Source organism: Protopterus annectens, chromosome 3.part0, assembly GCF_019279795.1.
Source record: "Protopterus annectens isolate FY-2018-M chromosome 3.part0, PAN1.0, whole genome shotgun sequence".
NCBI lineage: Eukaryota > Metazoa > Chordata > Ceratodontiformes > Protopteridae > Protopterus > Protopterus annectens.
This window is the reverse complement of record NC_056731.1, coordinates 1,599,316,644-1,599,342,538: the sequence shown is the minus strand read 5'-3', so window position 1 is coordinate 1,599,342,538 and position 25,895 is coordinate 1,599,316,644. Positions and strand designations below refer to the sequence as shown.

The 25,895-nt window shown below is 42.1% G+C and overlaps 1 protein-coding gene across 2 annotated transcripts in view; it reads right to left on the bottom strand.

Moving 5' to 3' along the window:
• Positions 1–25,895, bottom strand: part of POP1 (POP1 homolog, ribonuclease P/MRP subunit) — a 1,346,230-nt gene that overhangs the window by 994,430 nt on the left and 325,905 nt on the right. The window lies entirely within an intron of this gene.

The following is a 25,895-nucleotide window of genomic DNA, read 5'->3' as shown; positions in this document are numbered from 1 at the left end:
AAACAGTCTGCCATTGTGTTCTGGGCTGAAGGGAGATAAACCGCCTGTATGAAAATCTGACTCTGTAAGGCTAATTCCCAAGCAAGTAGGGCTAGTCTGGAGAGAACATAGGACTTCATACCCCCCTGCTTGTTGAAGTACCAGAGAACTGTGGTACTGTCTGTGAACCACCTCAGCACTCCTGAAGTAAGGTTGCTCCGGAAAATTTGTAGTGCCAGAATCAGAGCCCTCATCTCCCTCACACTGATATGTTCCTTGGCCTCCTTGGGAGACCAAACATCCCTGACTCTCCAGACTGCCCCCAACCTGTGTCTGAAGCATCTGTGAATAGCTCTTGGGAAGGAAGGGGTAGCTCCAGTGGTAGGCCTGGGTTTCTGTTTACCTGGAGGATCCACCATTCGAGTTCCCTTTTTAAACAAGGCAGGAGTGGAATCAGAAACTCTAAGGGTGTAAGTGTTGCATCCACACTGTTCTTAGGTATCACTGCAACTTCTTTATGTGTAATCTTGTGAAGGGTATCATGGGGACAGTGGATGCCATGTACCCTAATGGGCGAAGAAAGTTCCTGGCTGTCACAGACTGGAGGGGAAAAATGCTCTGAAAATAGGAAGTCAGGAACAAAACTTTCTCTCCTGGAGGAGAGGCTAGCATTTTGTCCGTTTGTATCCTGCATCCCAGAAAAATGTGATCCGGTGAAGGGATGACAGAAGACTTCTGGAAATTTATACTGAACCCTAGACTCTGTAGAAGGGCAATAGTGAAGGAAAGATTTTCTTGAAGAAGCTTTAGGGACAGAGTCTAAATCAGCAGGTCATCTAGGTAAGGGAAAATTTGAATTCCATGTGTTCTGCAGAAAGCTATAACAGGGGCCAAGCACTTTGTGAAGACCCTTGGTGCTGTAGAGAGACCAAAGGGCTAAACACAAACCTGAAAAAGCCAGGAAGCCGCAGAAAAATGTAAAAACTTCCTGAACCTTGGGCAGATGGGAATGTGAAGGTAAGCATCTTTTATATCCAGAGATACCATGAACCCCTGTGGGAGAATCAGTGGTAGGAGGGAAAGTAGAGTCAACATAAAGAATGAAGGGACTTTGAGAATTGTGTTTAAATGTGAAAGGTCCAAGATGGGTCTCCAGGGGCCCTCCTTCCTTGGGACAAGAAACATCCTGGAGTAAAACCCCTTCCCTTGTTGGGAAGTTGGAACTTCTTCGATAGTTCCTTGAGAAATCAGGTCCATGATGACCTGAGGAAAGAAGCTCAACTGGTCTTTAGGGGTGGTGGAATACCTCTGAATGAGAGGAATTTTTCCCAAACTATAAAATATCCTGTTTTGATAATGGACAGTACCCAAGAGTCCTCAGTAATCAGCTTTCAAGCAGCAAGGGACTGACTGAGGTGATGGGACAAAGGGGTGGGTGGCCCTGGGGGCTGATAGTCACAGACCACCTGGCTTGGGCTGGGACTGAAAGCACTGTTTAGAGGCAGGGATAGAAGAAGCAGACTTTAATGAGGCTGGCTTTCTAGGTCCCTTCTTACTTTCAGATAAAGAAGAAGACAGAGAAGGTTTCCTAATAAAAGCAGTTTTTACTGGATAATTTCTTTGGAACAGTGGGACAGGGGAAACGAGAAGATGTTTAAGATCTTGTAGCTCCTCTCCTTTCTCCTAAAGAGACTTTAAGAGTTCGGCTGCTGAGCTCCCAAATAAGGCTTTGTTATCTAAAGCTGCATCCAGTAATTTGGCCTTGAAATCTTCAGGCAAAGGCTGTTGCCTAAGGCAAAAATATCTTCTCAGAACAGACCCAGAGGTAGCAGTGGCATCAGCAGCATCATAACTGCACTTGATGGAGTGCCTCATAACTTGTGCAGTAGAATTAAGGAAAGCTGCTAATTTTGATTTTGCTGGGGAATCTGGAAAGTCTGCCAGTGTTTTCAATGCATCTGCCAGAAGGGCCAGGGTGTACTTTGCCATGTGACTCTGATAGTTTAATGCACGGAAGGCCAAGGTAGCCGAAGTACAGACCTTCCTGCCCAACCTTTCCATGACCTTAATTTTCTTATCACAGGGTAACAAGGAAGTGGACGGTAGAAGTTTTAAAGCCTTATCCATGGAGACAAATGGTAGATGAATCAGCAGCAGGATCCTTGAACAGGAATTTGGAGTCCTCAGGAACTTTAGAGAGCCTGTCAGGGTGCTTAGGGGCAGAAGGCTAAGTGTCTGGACATTTGGAGGCAGCTGAAAAAACATCCAAAAAGGCAGACAGGACCAGAGGGATAGCAGAAGAAGGGCAGTCCATCTGTAAGAGTTTATAATACCTCTTCTGAATCTCCAAGACCAGGGAGCAGTCCCACTTAAAAAAATTCTTTCATCTTAAGAACAGTCTCTCCAAACGATATGGCCTCACCAGGGGAATCTGTACCATTACATTCCTCCTCTGAGGAGGCATACCCCTAGTGACTCCTCTCCAGAAGAATCCTCCTCCTTTGAGGAAGTGTCCACAGTTGTCCTTTTAAAGGATGTGGTAGGAGAAAAGGGGTGCAGATGAACAGAAAAAGGGGTGGCTGGCAAAGGGTCATAAAGACATTGAAGAGACTCTGAGAAAATGCTTCACCGTCAGAGGTCTGCTGAGAGGTAGCAGGAAAGACATGTTTAGTCTTTGCCTTTTTCTTTTTTGGGGCTTCCATGCGGTGGAATGTGGATGGACTGGATGCCGGGCTACATTCAATGATATCCGAAAGTGCATCTTCATGCACTGTAAACTGTATGATGCCATGAGGGCCCTCAGATATAACGAGCCTGGGTTCCCCCTTGTCACCTGATCAGATGCCGGCCCTTCCCTCGTGGACATGCCAGTGGACTCCTTTGGGGCCTCCACGGTGGTGCCTGCCGAAGGTACATCCACTACCCCCGGGCCTACATCAGCCTCGGGAGCAACAACCAGAAGAGAGGGCACAGTTGAAGGTTCAGGCCATGATTTTTGGCCTTCTTCAATACAGGGTCATCCGAATGGCCCAACGACACATCCATTCACGGACTGACCATTTGAGTCACTGGTTTTCCAAATATAGCTTAACAGAAGCTAGCTGACTCCTGAGGATCTTTGGGGCAAATGATTTACAAATAGGACACTCTGTGTGGTCTTGGTCTGGGCCTAAACAAAAGAGACAAAGTTTGTGGGTGTCTTTATATGGAATCTGCCTTCCACACTGACAACTGACCATCCTAGATAACAAGAATCCAACAAGCAAGCAGCAGCAAAAAAATTTTTAATAAGAAAAGACCCCAACCAGGACTTACTTATCTGAAAACTCGAACACAGCATTTCTGGCAAGCAAACATCTGGAGCAGGTGACAGAAAAGTTCAGAGGTAGGTACGTAATGTTTGCTTTATACCAGATGTCTTTTTAGGGCCGATGCATGCATAATGTGTTGCAGTGTAGCATGTACCTCACAGTAGCACGAAGGCTTTTGGATACTACCCGGACATAAGAGTCAGCTGGAGATGGACTCCCTTATGTGATGAATACTGCAGCATATGAATAGAAGGACATCAAATCATTCCTTTTCTGGTTTACTTCCTGAAAAAATTGTTTTCAAGAAATCCTAGAGGGTAACCTCTATTCAACAGCATGTTCTTCAAGATCAGACATTCCTCCACAAAAGACTCTGCTTCTGACACCATCCATGCTAACCACACCAACTGCCCTTTAACCAGGGCTTTCTTTTGATGAAATGGGTGCCATGTTTCAAAATATAGCAGAAAATTGGAGTAAGCAGGTTTTCTATACAAGGTGGATGTAAAACAGCCATTCCCGAAATGAATTTTCAGTTGGACGTCTATGCGAAATGCATTTTCAGTTGGACGTCTAAATAGTTTATCACCTCAAGTGATTTAGTCATAGTAAATACCAAAAACTCTGTGGTGTTGTTAATGTAGGGAAAAAAATATTCCTCAAGCCTAGCTTCTTAATCACACCAAAAGAGTACAATATCATGCCTGTAAAGGCTCCAACACCCCAAAAAGGGGCTACTGAACATACATTTGTGTTCCCAGTATGCCATAATAATATTCTCAAAAAAGGGGGCACAGGCAGTCCCCATTGCTACACCTTCCATTTGCTTGTATTTATTTGGTACCCTTAAACCATTCAAAATTGGAATTCAACATAATTTCCATTAAACTAGTGACATATTTAACCACAATGTCATCCAATTTAGTATACATAATTAAATACAACATAAACCACTCCAAACCAGTGCTATGTCATACAATAGAAAAAAGATGCTTTATATCGATAGTCACGAGAATTAGTCTGTTGTCTCCTATATTTTCAGGGACCTTTTTCAAATAACCCCAAGAGTCTTTGTATATATGTGCCTCACTATTCAAAACATGTTTTAACTTATTGTCAATAAACATAGCTACACTGTGTGTTTTAGAGCCATTTGCATCGACTATCGGTTGTAGAGGAGGGCTGCATAAGTCCTTGTGGATTTTAGGGATCCTAAAAATTGATGGGATCTGCAGAAAATCATTTTTGATATAGTTGTATTCATCTATGGAGAGAAGTTCATCAAGTAGTAAATCATAGAGGACCTCATCAATTTTTGCATGCTCAATATTCAACTGATTCCTACTACTTTCCTCATATTTATCAGTGAATAAAATGGCCTGTATTTTACTTACATAGTCTGTTTTGTACATCACCACAATCCCCCCTCCCTTGTCTGGTTTCATATATCTAATTCTATAATTGTTACTGACCTTATTAAGCAAGTCCTATTCAAAATTAGACAAGTTAATAAACCCCTTTTGTGAGTTGTCCTTGAAAAATCTCCTCAAATCATGTTCACCTATTTTTTCATACAACGCAATGTTTGTATTAAGGGGGAATTGAAAACACTGGGTTTCTTAAAAACACCATCAGCTTGATTAATGTTCTCATCATTAACAAAACACTAAGGTTCAACTTCGTTAGAAAACATTTTGAGGTCCACTATGGCTCGGGCCATGTTAGCAGGTCTAGAAGGAATGAAAGTGAGACCTATTGCAAATAGTGAGGCATGATGTCATGTCAATGTCACTGAACTAAAGTTGTAAATTTTAAAGTCTTTAGTCCAGTTGAAAATAATGTCAGGTCCATAGGTCATTTGAGGGTACCATATACAAGCAAATGCAAGATGTAGCAATGGGGGCAGCCTGTGCCTCCATTTCTGTGATTATTATTTTGGCATACTGGGAACACAATTATGTGTTCAAAAGCCCCTTTTTGGCATGTTGGAGCCTTTATGGGCATTATTTGGTTGATGATATACTCTTTTGGTGTGATTCAGAAGCTAGGCTTAAGGAATTCTTTTCCTACATTAACACCACTACAGAATGTTTGGTATTTACTATGACTAAATCACTTGAAGTGATAAACTACTTAGACATCCAACTGAAAATTCATTTTGAAAATGGCTTTTACATCCACCTTGTATAGAAAACCTACTTACTCCAATTCTCTGGGCAATTAGTGCGGTTAGCATGGATGGTGCCAGAAGCAGAGTCTTTTTTGGACGAATGTCTGATCTTGAAGGACACGCTGTTGAATAAAGGTTACCTTCTAGAATTTCTTGAAAAAAATGTTCAGGAAGTGAATTAGTAAGGGTTGCATTTTAACATACAACCAGGATAGTAGGTTGGTAAAACAGGTCCTGGTGGCTAACTGAAGAATTTTGGAAATGGGTGGTCTAAATATGGTCAACCTAGATCACAACCCATTATTACATTCAGAAGAGACAGGAATATTAAAAACTACTTGGAATATCAAAAAATATCGATTGTATAACAAATAAAAATCCCAAGATGTCAAAATGTGGTAGATGCTTCAGTTGCTTTTTATACTTGGGAGTGAATTCGTAAGTGTTGCCGGGTATGGTAAAGAAACTGTCCTTCTCAATATAATTGTAAATCAGATAAGGTAGTTTACACTGCGTGGTGTACCAAATGCCCATCCTTCTAGGTTGGTAAGACTGAAAAGGCACTCAAGGACAGGATATACAAATACTTGAAGGAAATAAAGAGAAAGGACACTAGAAATGTCCTATGGTGATAGTCAAATGAATAAAGGGCATGAATTCCACTTTTTTTTTTATCATTTATACAATGCATTTAGATATAAATGATAAAAAAAAAAAAAAAGTGGAATTCATGCCCTTTATTCATTTTTTTATCATTTATACAATGCATTCAGACAGTACTTCCGCGGAGGTGCAGCGGTAGCGTTGTTGCCTCACAGCAAGAGGTTCTCCTGTTCGATTCTCGGCTGGAGTGCGGGGAGTGCCTTCTGTGTGGATTCTGCATGTCCTCCCCGCGGTTGGGTGGGCGTTCAAAAGACGTGTAAATGGGCGTGCCTTTGTTGAAGGTTGAACGTTGAGCTGGCACCTCAGGGTTCGTGAAAATCTACTGCCGATCATTAGTGGACCAGAGTTCCACTGTGGTGACCCCTAACCGGGAAAAGCCGAAAGACAACAACAATGCATTTAGATAGCACAGGCTGCGCCATGGAAGGTTCAACTCGAATGTAAGGATGCTGAATGGCAGATCAAGACCAATGTCACTGGCCCCAGTGGCCTCAATGATTCTAACTCCCTTTCATGTTTTCTAAAATTGAGGGCATTAACATATGAGCTTATAACAATGATTTATGTAGATGGGTTTGTACAACAGTCTATTTAGCTTTCGTTTACTTTTTGGGCACTTTTTAATTTTTACTCAAGGCAAAAAACTCAAACAAACTTCAGAAAATAAAGCCAGAAGACCGATGCACCCAAAGAAACCAGCTGATAAGTAAATCCAAATTTGTTAAAAACGCTAACAACACTTTAATTTGTTTAAGCCACAGGAGATGCAGCTTTTCGTCGGTGACTCCTCGCCAACTTCATCAGAAATTTAAAATACATCACCACTGACGTGGCTTATTTATAAACTGCATTCTGACCACATGATGTCAACACCGTCTCCTTCTGTTCAATTATACATTTCACATTCGATTATTTACTTTATATCATATCATAAATAAAAAATAACAATGAAAAACCTCAAAACACATTTCTAACATTTGAGACGCAAGAAAATAAGTAACACTATTGCTGCAAAAATTTCGCTTCATATAGCATTAAATCCTATCCACTTAGAAGCTTGAGCGCATACATAATTCCCTACGAGCTGAACTACTTTTATGGTTACATATATACAAAACATACTAAAATCATATGATAATAATCTATATTAAATCTACTATGGAAAATAATGAATAAAAAATAACCATGATAGAATAAAAAATAATAAAACATAATTGAAAAATACAATTTATGTATTACCAGCATGGTTGTATAAACAATGCTCACCCCATAAATTCTACCTACCCTACTATGTTCGGAGCATCACTCACTAACTGAAAATCATGCATCCTTTACCTAACCATACTTCTCAATTTGAGAACACTGATAATGGATAACATACTGTTTAAGCCTGGATAATGATAGGCTTCCAATTTTAACTGCCACAACAATTCCTTAAATTCCAATCTTAATGATTCAGGACCTCCCCTATTTGATGCAACCTGGTCTATGACTGTAGAACTAAATTCATGGTCAGGCCACTCCTTAACGTGCTTGGCTAGTGCATTTTCCATTTTCTCCTTCTTGATAGCATAAATGTGTTCGTATAGACGCTCGTGAAATCTCCGATCAGTTTTCCCTATATAAAACACCGGACATGAGGAACACTGTGCCAGATAAACCACTTGAGCACTTGCACAGTTGAATCTCCCCTTAATAATAAATGTTGTATTTCTAATCATAAAATGGGTGCCTGCTTTGACAAATCTGCAATATTTGCACATACTGCATTTGAACATGCCTAATCTGCCATTATAAGGCCTAGGTTTCATTTCTAGCATATTCTTTATATTCATCCCCCTCCTAAAAGTTACTTTCGGGGTAGATCCTAACTGGATAGGGACTTGGTTATCTAACATTAGAAAACCCCAATTCTTCTTGATGATGGACACTATTCACCTGCATCTACGTTGTACGTGGTGATAAAGCTACAAGAGAGGATGGCACTAACTTGACTGTTGTGTTCTAACGGACGTGGTTCCACAAGAGGGTCACCCAAAATAGGTAAATAAAAGCCACTTTCCCTCTTAGAACGCACTTATGTACACAATTCTGCAATCAAATTGCTGGGATAACCTCTGTTCAAGAAAAGCTCTCGAATGAAGGCACATTCCTCCAGAAAAATCACCAGATCTTGGCACCAGCCTAGCCGCTCTGACCAGCTGACCCTTCACTATCGATCTCTTCTGGTGAAGGGAATGGTTACTGCCAAAATGCAAATAAGTATTGGAGAAAGTGGGTTTTTGGTGAATTTTAGCTACAAAACAGCCCTGGGAAATGTCCTTATATAAATCCACATCCAAATATGCTATTCTTTCCTTCGAGAAGCATGAAGTGAATTTGAGGAAATCTCTGGAACCATTTATGCTTTCTAACAGGGAATCTGCCACTTCCTTCTCACCCATCAAAATAATAAAGATATCGTCCAAAAATCTAGTATACAATTGGACTTTTTCTTTTATTATAGGGTTGCAAAAAACAAACTCTCTCTCCCAAAAGGCCATCACTAAATTTGCCAAACTAGCCCCACATGGGGAACCCATGGGCACTCCTATCAATTGAAGAAACCATCGGTTGTTAAAGGAGAAGTTACATGTTAAGACAATATCTAATAGTTCTCTAACCATTAGAATTTTGTCAGCTGGTGCTTGTTTCATAGACATGATTGTTTGAATCCATTCCAATGCCACCCTATGGGGGGATGGAAGAATACAAATCAATCACGTCAACAGTTAGGAAGTGACTCTCAGTTTTGAATGGAACTTGACTAACTTTGATCAACATATATGTAAAATCACTGCCAATAAAGTTAAAAAACTCCAAAGAGACATTAAAGCCTACAAAGAAGGCTTGGCTTACCCCAAGCCCCCCAAGTGTCAAGGTAATTATTTGGGGACATCGACCCATTTTTTTGAAGAATCGAGTGCGACAGAAGAAGCTAGATCTTATTTGTCTAATAATGACCAGGATGGTACATCACATGAAGTCTATGACCAACAGAACCAGCTTCGAAGGAGCGACCGCTTAGCTTCACATGCTAAGCAGTCAAAAATCCTTCGTACACATCTGAGGGGTCAAATTTTCGGAACCCAGCCTCACCATCCCAACCGTCCCCGGGTCGGAAGCAGAGGAACAAACCCAAGACCAAGAGGAATTAGCCAAGACGATGTCTGAAGCGACAACTTCAGGCGAAATTCCTTACAAAACAGAGACAAATACTGGTAGGGATTTCAAGATTTATAATTATTCTGGATTTGTTTTCTCACAATCCCTGGTTGATATTCTGGCAAAGGGTTTATCTTTTGTACCATCACGGCGGGCACACTTGGCCAAGACCTTAACTGATTTAAAGCTTTCTGTGAGAAAGCTAAATTTGCAGTTCATATTAGGAGATCAGTTGACTTCAAAGAAGAACTTTCATATACCTAGTATATATAACCCCCCTTTACATCCATCACTAAATCTCTTCGAACATTTATGTGATCTGGATATCAGGTTTTTACTTGAGTCCAAACGAACTGTAAATTACAACATTACTAAAAAAGAGAAATCATTGTTAGAATTGTTATGCAATTCTGCTGTTAGAGTGATGCAGCCAGATAAAGGGGGAGGTCTAGTGGTGATGGAAATGGATGAGTATATTAACAGAATGGAATCCATCCTAGCATCTGAGACTTATAGCGAGGTATCAAGAAATGAATTAAATATTAGTTTATCCCGAGTACGTTCATATTATGAAGATATGTTTATTAGTGGGGTGAAAGACTTGGATGTGTTTAATTATATTTCCATATCTAACCCAAAGATACCCATTCTTTTCGGAAACCCAAAGATCCATAAGAATATGATGGACCCCCCTATGCGACAATTGGTGAGTGTAAAGGGTAACATGACTTATGCAGCGGCAAAGGTGGTGGATACAATTTTGAAAAAGTATGTATCCAGCAAAGCGCATATATCTAAAGATTCATGGTCATTTTTGGCCAGTTAGTAAAGTTCCACTCAAAACTGAGAGTCACTTCCTAACTATTGACGTGATTGATTTGTATTCTTCCATCCCCCATAGGGTGGCGTTGGAATGGATTCAAATGATCATGTCTATGAAACAAGCACCAGCTGACAAAATTCTAATGGTTAGAGAACTAATAGATATTATCTTAACATGTAACTTCTCCTTTAACAACCGATGGTTTCATCAATTGATAGGAGTGCCCATGGGTTCCCCATGTGGGGCTAGTGTGGCAAATTTAGTGATGGCCTTTTGGGAGAGAGAGTTTGTTTTTTGCAACCCTATAATAAAAGAAAAAGTCCAATTGTATACTAGATTTTTGGACGATATCTTTATTATTTTGATGGGTGAGAAGGAAGTGGCAGATTCCCTGTTAGAAAGCATAAATGGTTCCACAGATTTCCTCAAATTCACTTCATGCTTCTTGAAGGAAAGAATAGCATATTTGGATGTGGATTTATATAAGGACATTTCCCAGGGTTGTTTTGTAGCTAAAATTCACCGAAAACCCACTTTCTCCAATACTTATTTGCATTTTGACAGTAACCATCCCCTTCACCAGAAGAGATCGATAGTGAAGGGTCAGCTGGTCAGAGCTGCTAGGATGGTATCAAGATCTGGAGATTTTCTGGAGGAATGTGCCTTCATTTGAGAGCTTTTCTTGAACAGAGGTTATCCCAGCAATTTGATTGCAGAATTGTGTACGGAGGTGCATTCTAAGAGGGAAAGTGGCTTTTATTTACCTATTTTGGGTGACCCTCTTGTGGAACCACGTCCGTTAGAACACAACAGTCAAGTTAGTACCATCTTCTCTTGTAGCTTTATCACCACGTACAACATAGACGTAGGTGATATAGTGTCCATCATCAAGAAGAATTGGGGTTTTCTAATGTTAGATAACCAAGTCCCTATCCAGTTAGGATCTACCCCGAAAGTAACTTTTAGGAGGGGGATGAATATAAAGAATATGCTAGAAATGAAACCTAGGCCTTATAATGGCAGATTAAGCATGTTCAAATGCAGTATGTGCAAATATTGCAGATTTGTCAAAGCAGGCACCAACTTTATGATTAGAAATACAAAATGTATTATTAAGGGGAGATTCAACTGTGCAAGTGCTCAAGTGGTTTATCTGGCACAGTGTTCCTCATGTCTGGTGTTCTATATAGGCAAAACTGATCAGAGATTTCACGAGCGTCTATACGAACACATTTATGCTATCAAGAAGGAGAAAATGGAAAATGCACTAGCCAAGCACGTTAAGGAGTGGCCTGACCACGAATTTAGTTTTACAGTCATAGACCAGGTTGCATCAAATAATAGGGGAGGCCCTGAATCATTAAAATTGGAATTTACGGAATTGTTGTGGCAGTTAAAATTGGAAGTCTACCATTATTCAGGCTTAAACAGTATGTTATCCAGTACCAGTATTCTCAAATTGAGAAGTATGGTTAGGTAAAGGATGCATGATTTTCAGTTAGTGAGTGATGCACCGAACATATTAGGGTAGGTAGAATTTATGGGGTGAGCATTGTTTATACAACCATGCTGGTAATACATATATTGTATTTTTCAATTACGTTTTATTATTTTTTATTCTATCATGGTTATTTTTTATTCATTATTTTTCATACTAGATTTAATATAGATTATTATCATATGATTTTAGTATGTTTTATATATATGTAACCGTAAAAGTAGTTCAGCTCGTAGGGAATTATGTATGCGCTCAAGCTTCTAAGTGGATAGGATTTAATGCTATATGAAGCGAAATTTTTGCAGCAATAGCGTTACTTATTTTCTTGCGTCTCAAGTGTTAGAAATGTGTTTTGAGGTTTTTCATTGTTATTTTTTATTTATGATATGATATAAAGTAAATAATCGAATGTGAAATGTATAATTGAACAGAAGGAGACGGTGTTGACATCATGTGGTCAGAATAAACTGTCTTTCGGCTTTTCCCGGTTAGGGGTCGCCACAGCGGAACTCCGGTCTGCTAATGATTGGCAGTACATTTTTACGTGCTGGCTTGCCGGGCCTAACGCACAACCTTCAACGAAGGAACGCCCATTCAAGCATGTCGACACACAGAAGATGCTCTAACTGAGAATCGAACGTGCAATGTCTGTGAGGTGACAACGCTACCGCAGCACCACCACTGCAGTACATCATGTGGTCAGAATGCAGTTTATAAATAAGCCACGTCAGTGGTGATGTATTTTAAATTTCTGATGAAGTTGGCGAGGAGTCGCCGACGAAAAGCTGCATCTCCTGTGGCTTAAACGAATTAAAGTGTTGTTAGCGTTTTTAACAAATTTGGATTTACTTATCAGCTGGTTTCTTTGGGGTGCATCGGTCTTCTGGCTTATTTTCTGAACTTTTTAATTTTTAACAATCATGGAATTTTTCATATGAATTTCATGTGCGGAATACACAAATGGAAATTTTTAATGGTGGTGCATTTTAATGGTTTACTCAAATTGCACTGTCGCTTTAAATTTAAATTGGTGTTGTTAGAAGTGCAACAAAGTATCTTTGTATGCTTTTGTATTTTTGAACTGTATTGTGTCATGATTACGCTACTTTGATGAAGTTCCGCTATAATATGGGATGAAAGCACTTCATTTATTGTCATTGTGTTTGGAAATTGGTGTTGTTAGAAGCGCAACAAAGTATCTTTGCATGCTTTTGTGTTTTTGAACTGTATTGTGTCATGGTTACGTTACTTTGATGAAGTCCCGCTATAATATGGGATGAAAGCACTTAAGTTTATTGTCATTGTGTTTGGAAAATAAATTTTCAGTTTCATGGAAGTGCTCGGTGGTTTTAATTTTACTTTTACAGTCATTTATTGACTATAGTAGTCTACAAACCACCTCTGTAGTTTCACAGATTTTTTTGTCTGTTGTTTTATTACTGTTTAAGTACAGAACACAAAATAAAAAAATCTGGGTGCATACTTTCAGCTAAAACACTTACTAGTAAACAGATTCCAGCATTCACTGAGGCCAGAAGCACCCTTTCTTATGTTGTAATTTAAGATTGTACATTATACACAAGACTATAAATTTTAGCCTAAAGCATATACATTCAGTCTGGGTGCATACAATCGCTATGGAAAGACATCAGTGAACAAATTGCTGAAGTTACTAAAATGGTCATTACGGTTTTGTTTAAGATTGCATTTCAGACTGTTTACGCACTGGCAAGCCCTAAAAAAAAAATAAAAACTTCTTTGGGGAAAATGAGAAAAGGTTGAACCACCCAAACTCAAACACTCTTCTTGCAGAAGTCAGAGCAATCAACAACACCGTTTTCCATATTAAAAAAAAACACAAAACAATCTGATGAACTGGCTCAAATAGAGAAAGTAAATTTTTTCAAAAAAAAAAATAAGATCCCAAGGAGGACCCACCTACTTATTAGGAAGTACTCCTTTCAAAACAATCGTGACATGCAAGTGTATAGAAAGAAGAGGCTCCATGGCCAGGCATGCTAAAATGACTGACAAATGAACCTTGACAGAGTAACTTTCACAAACATTGTAGAGCCATAAAAATGCTAATCTTAAAAAGGATCTTGGTATTTAATGTGGTACCAACTAGAAAATATTTTACATTTGCTAATATATGAGGTCCTAGTACCAGGTTTCCTTGCCTCGTTTAATACCCACCTCATGTCCTCGGAAAATATGTGTCTAAAAATTATTAAAATTCATTCTATCAGCTAGACAGTTACTGAAGCCATTTTATGTTGGGGTATATCAAACAACCCCTGTGTTGTGTGAGTAGGTCCAATCTGCAAGGAAGCTTGTGGTAATTGCCCTTGGCCATTTCCAAAAGAAGAGATAACCCACTGTTATGAGTGCTGTGGCTGACTAAATATGGCGATGACTGCAAATTAGCAATAGTCACATAATTCCTCAGACACAAATGTTCTCCAGAAAGGGTTGACACTGACAAATAACTGGTGTCAGAGCCATGGACTAAAACTAAGTGCCAAGAAATCATAACAGTATCCTTCAGGAAGTCATTCACCCCTGGTAACTATCATACTGACAGTACACCCCTAAGAGATGACCCCAGCAGTCATGGACTTGGGGACACACAGACAGTAATCTAGCCTTTGACCATCACGTGTCTCTTGTAGTGAGGACATCATTCTATGTCGTGCAACTTATAAACAAAGGTATGGTATCTAGGCCGAAACTATATTCGGCATTCATCACATCTATCACTGAGTACAATGCCCCCTCTGGCATGCATTCAAGCAGGCAAATCCAACAACTAGAACATCTACAGAGGTTCCTTACTAAAAGAATAAGTAACAAGTCCTATACAGACCACCTCAGGGTCTTATCCCTAAACTCTGTGTACTACAGGCTACTGAAGGGAGATCTATGCCTAGCATACAAGGCATGGTCAGACCTCACACTGATGGACCTCCTGAATATCCACAAAACAAACAGCACCAAAATTACCCATTCTAAAGACTTAAACATTGCCTCTGAACTGACCCACTGGAGAGACAGGTATTTATCCCAGTACCTATCCCTTCTCTAGATCATGCTTCCCATCTATGTGAAGCAGAGTTCCTCCCTAACCCAATTCAACTGTAACTTTGACAGTTGGATGGGGAACAGGAAATTCATCCCTGGTTTGGCACCTATGTCTCTAATGGGCACTGGCAGCCTGTAAATGGTTCACCTCCCAGGCCCCTGCTTACACTTATCAAGGGTATCAGAGCTTGTCAGTGATTTGGGATGCATGGCTAGGCTATTAAAAAGGCCCTTGTGGTCATTAGCCTAGTAAACACCTGCAACCCTATACTGCCTGGGGAAGAAGGGTGTCACTACAGTGATCTTTGGAGAGTCCATCTGAATCTTCAGAATGGCCTTGGATATCAGTGGAAAGTGCACACAAGAACATTCGCATCCAAAAAAAAAAAAAAAAAGAGACTGCATCCATTTTCCAGGCATGATTGCAAAGAGTCCAGGAGCAGAATTTTGCCAGTTGCTGTGAATGAAGGCAAACAGATCTATCTCAGGTGTTCCCCACAACTAGATCAAATCCTGGAAGACCCCTGATTTAATTTCCATTTTTGAGGGTCAGTCCTGGTTTTACTCAGCTTGTCTATCACAATGTTTTGCCCTGATGGTATGCAAGACTCAAGTAAAATGACACTGTTATGAACTGCTACATTCCAGGCTACCATGACTAATCTGAATACCTATCAAACAATTGAATGGACAAATTGTCAACGTCATATGGTCGAAACCATATAATTGACAATTCAGTCCATCAAAACAAAAACTGCTTTTGCAGGAAGCAAGCCCCTCTGCAGCCCCCTACACTCCCTAATTATACATGCCAATGCCGAGATCCCACTACATTGGGGAAAAGGGCAAACTTCCTGATCTCTGCTGTAACGTGATCTCATTTTGAACTGTTCAACAGACTGAACTGTTGATGAAATGAGTTCAACCATTTAATGTTTCACAATATGTCCATTCGATTACTTGACAGGTATCAGACTACTGTACATAGAGGATATGATCTGGAACTCCCTCCCCTGTTTATGTACCACATCACTGTGGTGCTGCCTGCAATCACTTGTACAGGTCCTGAGGACCACAAATGACTGACTGCATTTATTACTGCCGACACCTTTTTGATGTTTGTGCGTTTTGGCTTGTCTTTTTTGTTCCCAATACTCTGCCCTTTATCCTCAAACAAACACTGAGGCATTTGTTGTTAACAGACTGTATTGGAGCAGGAATATAGAATGGGAGACCTACATTTAGAATAAAATGCTCTCTCCACCAAAGCAGTTCCTTTTTTCAAATCCTAAAACTGGAATTTGAAGAAGCGGGGGGGGGGGGGTTGATATTGGGTCCATATAGATTTTAAGCATCACTGAATCTTTCTCATGTAGAGTCTGGCTAGAGGAATTATGAAAATCATAAGTCATGATTCCAAATATCCTGATAAATTAGACTGACAGAAAAACTCAGGACAAGATCTAGATATAGATCTATCTTTTTCACTGGAAGAAAAGCTCTTTAATCTGAAGTATCAAGAAGCTACCCCAGGAATACAATCTTGTGGGAAGGAATAAGACAGGACTTTTGAGTGTTCTTCTGGAAACCCAATTTGCAAAGGAGATCTCTCACCTATGTAACAGATTCCTGACACTTTGAAAAAAACTCTGAAAGATATGGATGCAATTTAAATACATAAAAAATGTGAATACCTTGCATTCCGCAACAGACTATCACTGGAGCTAGTCACTTTCTGAACAACCTTGAAGCAGTGGATAACCCAAAGGGTAATGCAGAGAACAGAAAATGTAATCCTTAAAAAAAAAAAAAACATGTGAAATTTGTGGCTATAGGAATGTGATGACAAGCACCCTTTAAACTTAGAGTTACCAAAAAACTAACGAGGGGAATATGAGATAAGTGGTCGTGAACAGACAGCATTTTGAACTTTGGGACTTTCACAAAATGGTTAAAAAACAAAAGATCTAAAACTGATCTCCATGAAGCTTCTTTCTTTCATATCAGAAACATTCATGAATAAAATTAATAGTTATGTACTCACCATAACTTGGTATCTGTGTTATCTGTAGTCACCATTCATCACGTTAGGGTCTTGGATCTGAGCCGGCATACTTTAGACAACAGCTTAGCTCAAGCTCAAACCCTCCGATGATGCTCTGCTGCCTCTAACCCCTTGCCACCAACAAAGGTCCGCCAACATCCTGCTAATCCTTCAGGAAGGAGGCCGGAGGGTGGGACCGTGATGAATGGTGACTACAGATAACACAGATACCAATCTGATGTTATCTTAGTCACTATTCCTAACGTTAGGTCAGAGTCCCCAGCTACCTAAAATCCTGGGTGGCCTTAAGGAAGGACATGCCGAAGAACTGTGGAGCCAAAGGAAGCCCTTCCTCTAGAAACCAAATCCAACTTACAGTGGGAGATGAATGTATGACGTGAAGACCATGTTGCTGTTGCACAAATGTCATCCAAAGACTGGCATGCTACGAATGCAGCTGAAGTAGCCACCACCCTAGTGGAATGAGCCTTTTCTGGTCCAGACAAAGGAATACCACTCGAGGAATAAATGAAGAAAATGCATTGGGAGATCCAACGGGAAACAGTAATCTTTGACACTCCTTGGTCCTTTCTGTTTGCAGAAAAGGCCACAAACAACTGGTCTGAATGGCGAAAGGCCTTAGTGCTATGCAGACAGAAATGGAACTGACGAACATCTAATGTGTGAAAAATATATTACCCCTTATTGGAATAGTTAGGGAAGAAAACTGGAAGTTGTATACATTGACTGAGATTAGCCTCTGAAGCCACCTTAGGCATAAAGGAGAGATTAGGCTTTAGAGTTACTCTGTCTTTATGGAATATTAAATAAGGCGGCTTAATAGTAAGAGCCTGCAACTCAAGATACTCTTTTAGCTGAAGAAATGGCCACTAAAACAGCAGTTTTCCAAGAAAGAAATTTTAGATCACAGGATGCAGCAGGTTCGAAGGGGGGTTTTGTTAATGATTGCAGCACCAAGGAAAGGTCTCACGGGGGAAAAGGGTCCTTGACGATGGGGGACGTAACAGAAACACACCTTTCAGAAAGGCTTTGCAGAGCTGAGAAGAAAAGGGATGGTCGTTGCTAAGATGAAAATTGGAATTGCTGCCATTTGAACCTTGATCGTAGGAAAAACTGGCCTGCTTCTCTAAGAGAGGTCAGGAAAAGAGCCGAAAAGGGATCGAGATTCCGATTCTTTGCCCAGATGGAGAATCTTTTCCACTTACTACTGTATACTTTCTTCGTGGAAGATTTCTGGGAAGTAAGGATAATGTCTTTCACTGGCGAGGTTTGCCTGGACTTAGCCAAGATCACTAGAAGTGGACAAACCACGCTGTCAGACAAAGGGACTTCAGATTCGGGAGCGGAAGTAGTGACGGATTGGATATCAGACCCTGGGACGGATCGAGTACTATAGGAGGGTGCTTCAGATGAGTCCATAACGAGGGGGAACCACACCTGCAGAGGCCAGAAGGGGGCAATGAGGATCAACTGTATCCTGAAGCATCTGGCTTTCTGAAAAACTCTGGAAATCAATGGTAATGGGGGGGGGATAAAGGAGACCCAGAGGGCAATCATGAGTGCATCCCTGGGGGGACTCCCCCTCTGGGGGGATCAACACAAAGAAATTGCTGCATTTGTGATGGAGAGGGGATCAAACAGATTACAGCTCAGTTAGCCCCACCAATGGAAAATCTGCTTTGCCACTACAGGATTCAGGAACCACTCGTGAGGGGTCAGAATAGCCCTGCTCAGATGCTCCGGGAATGTGTGCTGCAATAAGAAAGCACCCCGAGGACATCGCCCATTACCAAACCCTCATGGCCTTGTGACAGAGCAGATAAGAACGTGTGCTCCTTTGCTTGTTTATGTACCATACAACAGCCATGTTGTCCAACAGAATTGCAATCGTCCCCAGAGGGAGACAATCCTGAAAGGCTTGCATCAGTAAAAGGACTGCTCTCATCTCCAGAACATTTATGTACAGCTCGGTCTCTGAGGGGGAGCACGTCCCTTTGACAATCCTTCCCTGGAAATGCCCCCCACCCCACCTTAGGAGGGAAGCGTCAGTGGTGACAGTGGCCTTGGGAACTGGAAGGCAAAAGGAGCTGCCCGCTAAGAGGTCCGGGGAATGCATCCACCACAAAAGATGTTTCTGACAAATTGGAGTGAGGCGAATGGGGACCGACAGGGGATGAGACAGAGCAGACCACTGAACTGCTATAGTCCACTACTCTCATGTAGTATTTTGCAAGTGGAACGAGATAAATTGCAGCTGCCATGGAACCTAGGGCCCTGAGGATGAGCAACACTGGAGGGCAAGTCTGCTCCAGAAGAACCTGAATAGTGAAAGCGTATAAGAAGTACTCGGCTGAGACGAAGCGCTGCAATTTCCAAGGTGGTATCCAACTGAGTGCCTATGAATTACAATTGTTGGGTTGGAACAAAGGAAGATTTGGCCAGGTTTACTGTTATCCCCAATGGATTGAAGAGGAAGAGCAGGAAACGTATGTTCTCCAGTAGTTGATGCTTTGTGAGGGCTGTAAAGAGCCAATAGTCTAGGCAGGGAAACACCTGGAGTCCCCACAGCCTGAGATGAGCTGACACCACTGCCATGCATTTGGTGAACACACAGGGGGCTGTGGTGAAGCCAAGGGGCAGGGCTCTGAACTGAAAATGATCGGCTCCAAGGGAAAGCGGAGAAATCTCCTGGACTGTCGATTTATCTTGATATGGTAGTACACGTCCTGGAGATCCACTGACCACATCAAGTCGGTGGTGTGCAAAAGAGGCACAACTGACTGCACAGTGACCATCCAAAACTCTGACTTCTTGACAAATAGATTGAACAGACTGAGGTTCAGAATAGGACACAGGTCCCCTGTTCTCTTGGGTACTAAAAAGAAGCAGGAGTAAGTTCCGGATCCTCTCTGTCCTGTGGGGACCTTTTGGATGGCTCTTTTTGAAGAAGGTTCAAGACCTCCTGGCGGGCCAACTCTCTTTGACTGGGTGGCACATCTGGGAGAGTTCTGATCTTTGGTGGGTTTTCTGAAAAGGGAATGCTATAGCCCCTGGATATAATAGTTAGCAACCATTGATCGCTTGTGATATTTGCCCAGGCTAAAGGGTGCAAGGACAATCGACCCTCGACTGCATCCAGGGAGGGACAGTCGGGCAACGCCTCAGGGACACTGAAAAGGTTTCTCAGAAAAGGGCTCCCTGGAACCTTGATTCTGTGGGCCTCCTCTGCCTCTGGGGCGATGTCTGCCATTGAAACCTCTCCCCTGTCCCCTGGAAGAGGAATCGTCTTGAACATCCTCGAAAGGAATTCTGCGCCTTGTGGAACAACATTTTCCTATTCTCCTTTTGGGTCTTTGAAAAAGGACCTTTGGGGGTAGAAAATCTGATCCAGACAACCGATAGTGTCTTTCCTTCCTGTTCACGGCAGTTCAAAGTCTCTCTAATGCTGGGTCCAAAAATGAAACCATCAAAGGGGGCTTTGGTGAATGACGTCTTAAAGGCCTCTGTGAACCCGCTTAGGCTCAGCCAGGCATGACGCCTGATGGTAATACTTGTGACCGCGGCCCGTGAGGAACCTTCTGCCACGTTGGAGATTAACCTCATGGACAAATCTACTATACAAGTAAGAGTGGCCAGTTTGGTAGAAACAGTCCTAAATTCCTCCACAGACATGGACTCCATGAGGGAAGTTGAAAGCTCCTTAATCAAGTCCCTCTGGAGATGGGTGTAGTGGGTAAGATAGTTCAAAGCTCACAAGCTAAAGGAAGCCGAAGCAAACACCTGCTTTCCAAATCTGTACAGAGCTCTCGATTCATGATTGGGAGGATGGACAGAAGAACTCTGCTCCAACTCTTTCTTGGTGGTGGCAGCCACCACAATAGCATCAAGCAAGACTACCGTGGACCAGAAAGCCTCATCTGAAGGGGGGCTGAGAAACTTGTCTACTCTTTTGGGCACTGGCTCCACGGTATCTGTCTCCTTCCAAGCCCTGCTGACAACAAGGTTGATAAGAGGGTCAGCGGGGGGGGGGGGGGACACCCAAGAGGTAGATGGGCCCATCCTGAAAGCCTCCAGAAGCATGGTTTCCTCAGAGGACAGGGGTTGAGCAAACCAACTGCCCTTAACTTTAAGGATTTCAAGTATGTCTCCAAAGGAGATGTCATCGGGCGGTGACCTTGGGGACCCGTCCCCCTCAATGGCATCCATGTCCTCAGTTAGAGACTCCACAGGGGAGTCCAGATGTCTCCTCTTACACCTCCTCTTCTGAGAAGGGGAGGGGACCCTATGAGAGAGGATCCCCCCCCCCCGGAGGCTAGACCGGATGGGACTGACTGGGATCAAGATTGATTGGTCCACTCCAATACTGGGGCTGGAAAGGATGACAACGAGCGAGGGAGGTAACACTGACAGCAGAGAAGGGTATTTTCGCTGCCTGGAACGCAGAGGGACTGGATGAAGCCCCACCCCCTCTCCCACCGATAACACCACAGCAGAAGAAGGAGCAGACCCCACCAGACACCCCGGACAGGGCCGGCCCAGAGCTGTCAAGTGCCGAAGCACCAAGGGGTAGAGAATGGTCTGAAAAGCTCAACCCGGAACCCGCCCCCACGGACTCCAGGGCCACAGCTCGGACTGGAGGGACCGCCTGCCCTGGGGGTATAGGGACAGAATTAGTCACTGATCCCAATGGAATAGGAACCAAAATGGGGCCTGAAACCCCCATCGCCTCCACACCATGTACCAGTCCCTGAGAATCCAATCTGGAGGTCAGATGAAGAGAAGATAAGTGGAGAGTGGGAAACTGTTCCCTAAGCCTGTGGAAGCCAGTAGCCCCAACTCAATTTGAGCCTTTAAGAAGGACCACATCATCCTGACCACATCTACAGGAAAAACACTCTTGGACGATTGGGAGGAGATAGAGGACATCACTGGATAACTGTGCCGAGACCTGGAAAGCGAACATTGCGCGCAGGGGTAAACATCTGCTCTTAACCCGAAGAGTCTGACGGAAATTCCTCCACAATAATGGGGTCCAGCACGGTTCTCAGATCCAGCCAACTCTGCGACGAGTATAATAAAGAATCTGAGGAAACCTGTCTCGAAACCCTCATATTCGAGGTGGTCGGATCCATGGCAAGAGTACCCTTTATCACATCCAAAGGCTTCGAAGCCGGAACCCTGGATCTAGGGGTTGAAATCAAAACTGTCGGATCCAAAGACCTGGAGCCCAAGGCCTTGGATTCGGGCGTAGACTCCCTAGAAGCTCTGGGATCTGAGGCTCCCGGATCCAACACCACACTGGCTGGAGTGGGAATCCAGAGACCAAAGATCCAACAGCCTGGGTCACTTGGACGGAGCCTCCTCCAAGAAAACAGATGAGGAGAGAATATTTTTCTTTGCTCTAGAGAAGCCCGATTTGGTCGGGGTTTCAGTGACCAAAGGGCCCCCCCTTTACCAAGCCTTTAATTAAAAGCTTGTTTTGGCAGTTGAACAAAGCTCTGGGGTTGAAAGTGGTGCAAATGCCACATTCAACCTCCTGCCGCCGAGACAATAGAGGCACTCTTCGTGTGAGTCGGAGACAGGCATCTTCCACCCACACAAGGAGCACCTCTTGAACCCTATGGGTTTGTCCGACATGGAGAAGGCCAGGCAAACAAAGCTGAAGGAACAATCTAAAAACAGTTAAGAGACACGTTCCAAGGTATAAGCACCACAAAATCCGTCCAAGCACACAACAACTTAAAAATGAACTTAACAACAAGCAGAAACAGTAACCAAATTTAGGAAATAAAACCAAGAGCCCAAAAGGGCGCCAAATGGATAAAGTCCAAAAATGGGAGGGGAATAGGAAGGGAAATGAACTGCTGAACTAGCAGAACCCTACACTAACAAAGGAAGGGAAATCTGAAGAAACAGCGGAAAAAGAAACCCAAATAAACTACCTTACTTACAAAACCACGAGGAGCTGAGTGAACTGCATCTGACAAGCAAAAGCGGCAAATGAGATCTGGAGGGTTAGAGGGCAGTAGAGCATCATGAGAGGGGAGGAACTTGAGTTAAACTATTGCCTAAAGTATGCCGGCTTGGATCCGATGTCGGAGCCAAGACCCTAACGTGAGGAATAGTGACTAAGATAACATCAGATCTTTTCCATGTCAGGGAAATTTACCCCTTCTGCTAGCAGTTACTAAATGACGAAGGGGCAAAGAAATTTTATCTAGCAGAGCAGGAGGAATCCTTTGGAAAAGGAGGATGGGACTCCTACTGTCATATGTACCCATGATGAATCACTCTGAGCCTATTTGTCTGAGATTATCTGTTGCCAAACAGAGAGATGCAGAGTCAGATTTTTGGGCATAATCAAAGGACTGCCATGGTGGGAAAGGGGGGGGGGGGCTATAGTTTGAAGACAGTCATCCAGAATTGGACTGTACTCGCTTCTGAGAAGCTCTCCCCTTCTTTTTGGTGCTTCCTTGTCAATGTTTTTTGGATATCTGCTTGCAAGAACTTTGCTGAGTCACATTATTTTGCTTTTTATAAAATGATTATGAGTTACAGATGGAACCTTTAACAATCACGGAGAAGGAAGACTAAAAATCTGAGTCACCCCTTCCATATGTTTCCCCTCTCCTACCACATGTTTTCAGGGCCTCAGAAGTAGACAATTCTAATACAACCTCTATCAAGGGGAGAATTCAAAATTTCAGCTTTAACATCTTCAGACAAATTCTGAGAACATAATCATGCAAACCTGCTCACAGACCACATGGCTTTTGCTCTGGAAGAGGAATCATCTTATTCATGACAACACTTTAAGAATGTTTGTTTACTAGAGAGACAGAAGCAATAATAGCATTTAGAGAAGATCTGCCCTGAAAGAAGGAAAACTGGCAGTAATGCTCCTCATAATTTCAAAACAAAAGGAAAAACTTAAAATATGTGAGCTTGAAAATTAAGAATTCTAAAAAATAAGAGTGGCAGATGTGTACTCTTCCCAAATCTATCAAAAGTTTCTCATCCATGTCGGGGGGGGGGTAGCATTTACCAAATGTTTTAACTGCAAACAGATTTGACAAAGAAAATCACTGCAGGGTCAGATCTGAGATAAGCAAATAAGCATTTGTACGACTAAGAAACTTTCAACAATCTATCTGCCTTCTTAGGGCAGCAGGCTGGCTGTCAGGCATACTGCAGGCTGCAACAAAAACATTCTTCAAGGCTGGAAGAACAGAGGGAACAAAAGTAGACATAGGAAATTTCAGTTGTAATATGTCATACTATTTTTTCAAGGAAGCTGGAATGTCATTTTGTTCCCACTAAAAAGTGGTTCATCCTAGATATTTTTTCAGAAAAATAACATTTTCTAAAGGAAAATCAGAAGAAATACTCACCTCAGAGTCAGAATTAGTTGTATGAGGAAAAATAACAGAATCTGCACCCTCAGCATCTATTCTCTGTTCATCACACTGAGAATCTTCAGAAACTGAAGGATTCCTTGTTCTTATCAGTAGATCCAGCATAAGAAGATTAAGAGCTTGAACTAAGCCCAATAAATCTTCCATATCTAAAGTAACACAGACAGGAAAAGATAAATGCTTAATGTTTTACTTCTTTTGACATGAATATCTACAGAAGCAGACTCATGTCATGGGCATAGAAAAAATCCATAGTCCTTCCTCAAAGACTGACAAAGAGTAGTTCTCCCATATCCATCAAGGACATTAAAACAGCTGCACAGTTCATGTCTAACCCCAAGACCATGATGGTAGAAGGGACTACACCAGAGGAACCCAAGGAAAAAGATGAGTGGTCTGAGGAACCTGAAATAGCCATTGCAGGTTCAGTCATTTATGAATGAAGCAAAGTAGCAGCTTGCTAAAAAGGCAATTTGGAAATTTCCTTCTTTTTGTGACTGGAGGAAGGAGGAACTGAGGATTTGGTAACTGTTCCATGGTAAAGCCCAAAAGGAAGTCTAAAGCCTGGATAATGATGACAGCAGCAGTCAGTAAATGATAACTGTTAAGAAAGTGGTATTTTCACCAAAAAGTACAGTTGTGTACACTTACCATAAATGCAGATGTTCAAGTTTATTCACTGTTGCAGTCATCACATTTGGGTTATTTGCTTGCAGTAGCCCTCAGTCGGCCTGATTAACAAAATCTTGGGTCCTACGTCGGTTGCTGTCTCCTCTTCCATGACGTCAGGTCATCAGGGGTATAAAACATGCAGCCAACGTCATTACATCAGTTTTTCTTGCCCCAGACGTCAGGTGCCCCCTAATGGGAAGCAATTAAATCTATAAATATACAAGGTTATACCCCCACCAAAAAAGCAAATACACCAAAAGGCTTTTAAGCACTGTAAAGGAGAGAAGAGGTATAGCCAAAAGAAGTTAGGGGGCTGGAGGGAGGGTAACCAGGACTGCAACAGTGAATACACTTGAACATCTACATTTATGGTAAGTGTACACAACTGTACTATGTTCTTCGTGTTTCACTGTTGCAGTCATCACATTTGGGTAGCTTCCCAAAGCTAAGGATGGGAGGAGGAATTTAGATAGCATTAGGACCAGCTATAAGGCCCTGCAAGACTGCAGTGGCAAAACCAGCTCTGGATTTAGAGAAAATTGGCAAATGTTAATGTTTGGTGAAAGTATGTACAGAACTCCAGGTAGCAGCTTCTAGGATGTCCCTGGTAGGTACTTCTCTGAGAAAGGCTGTAGAGGTAGATGCAGCCCTGGTTGAGTGGGGTCTGATCCCTTGTGGGATAGGTTTTCCATGGTGCTTATAGCAGAAATGAATGCAATGGCCTATCCATTTTTTTATTTTATTTTATTTTTTATTTATTTATCATTTGTTGACCGGGAAAGTCCGACTAGGTACCACAGAGCCTGTTTTCAGCGGAGGCCCGGGGAGAAATGCATTTGGAGATGGTTTGCTTTGAAATAGCCTTTCCCTCTGACCCTGCAGCAAATGTCACCAGCAGTTGTTCAGATTTCCTTTGAGGTTTAGTCCTGTCCAAGTAGAATCTAAGTTGTCTGTGCACACCTAAGGAGTGCAATATCCGTTCCCCTTTGTTCTGTGGATTAGGAAAGAAGGTTG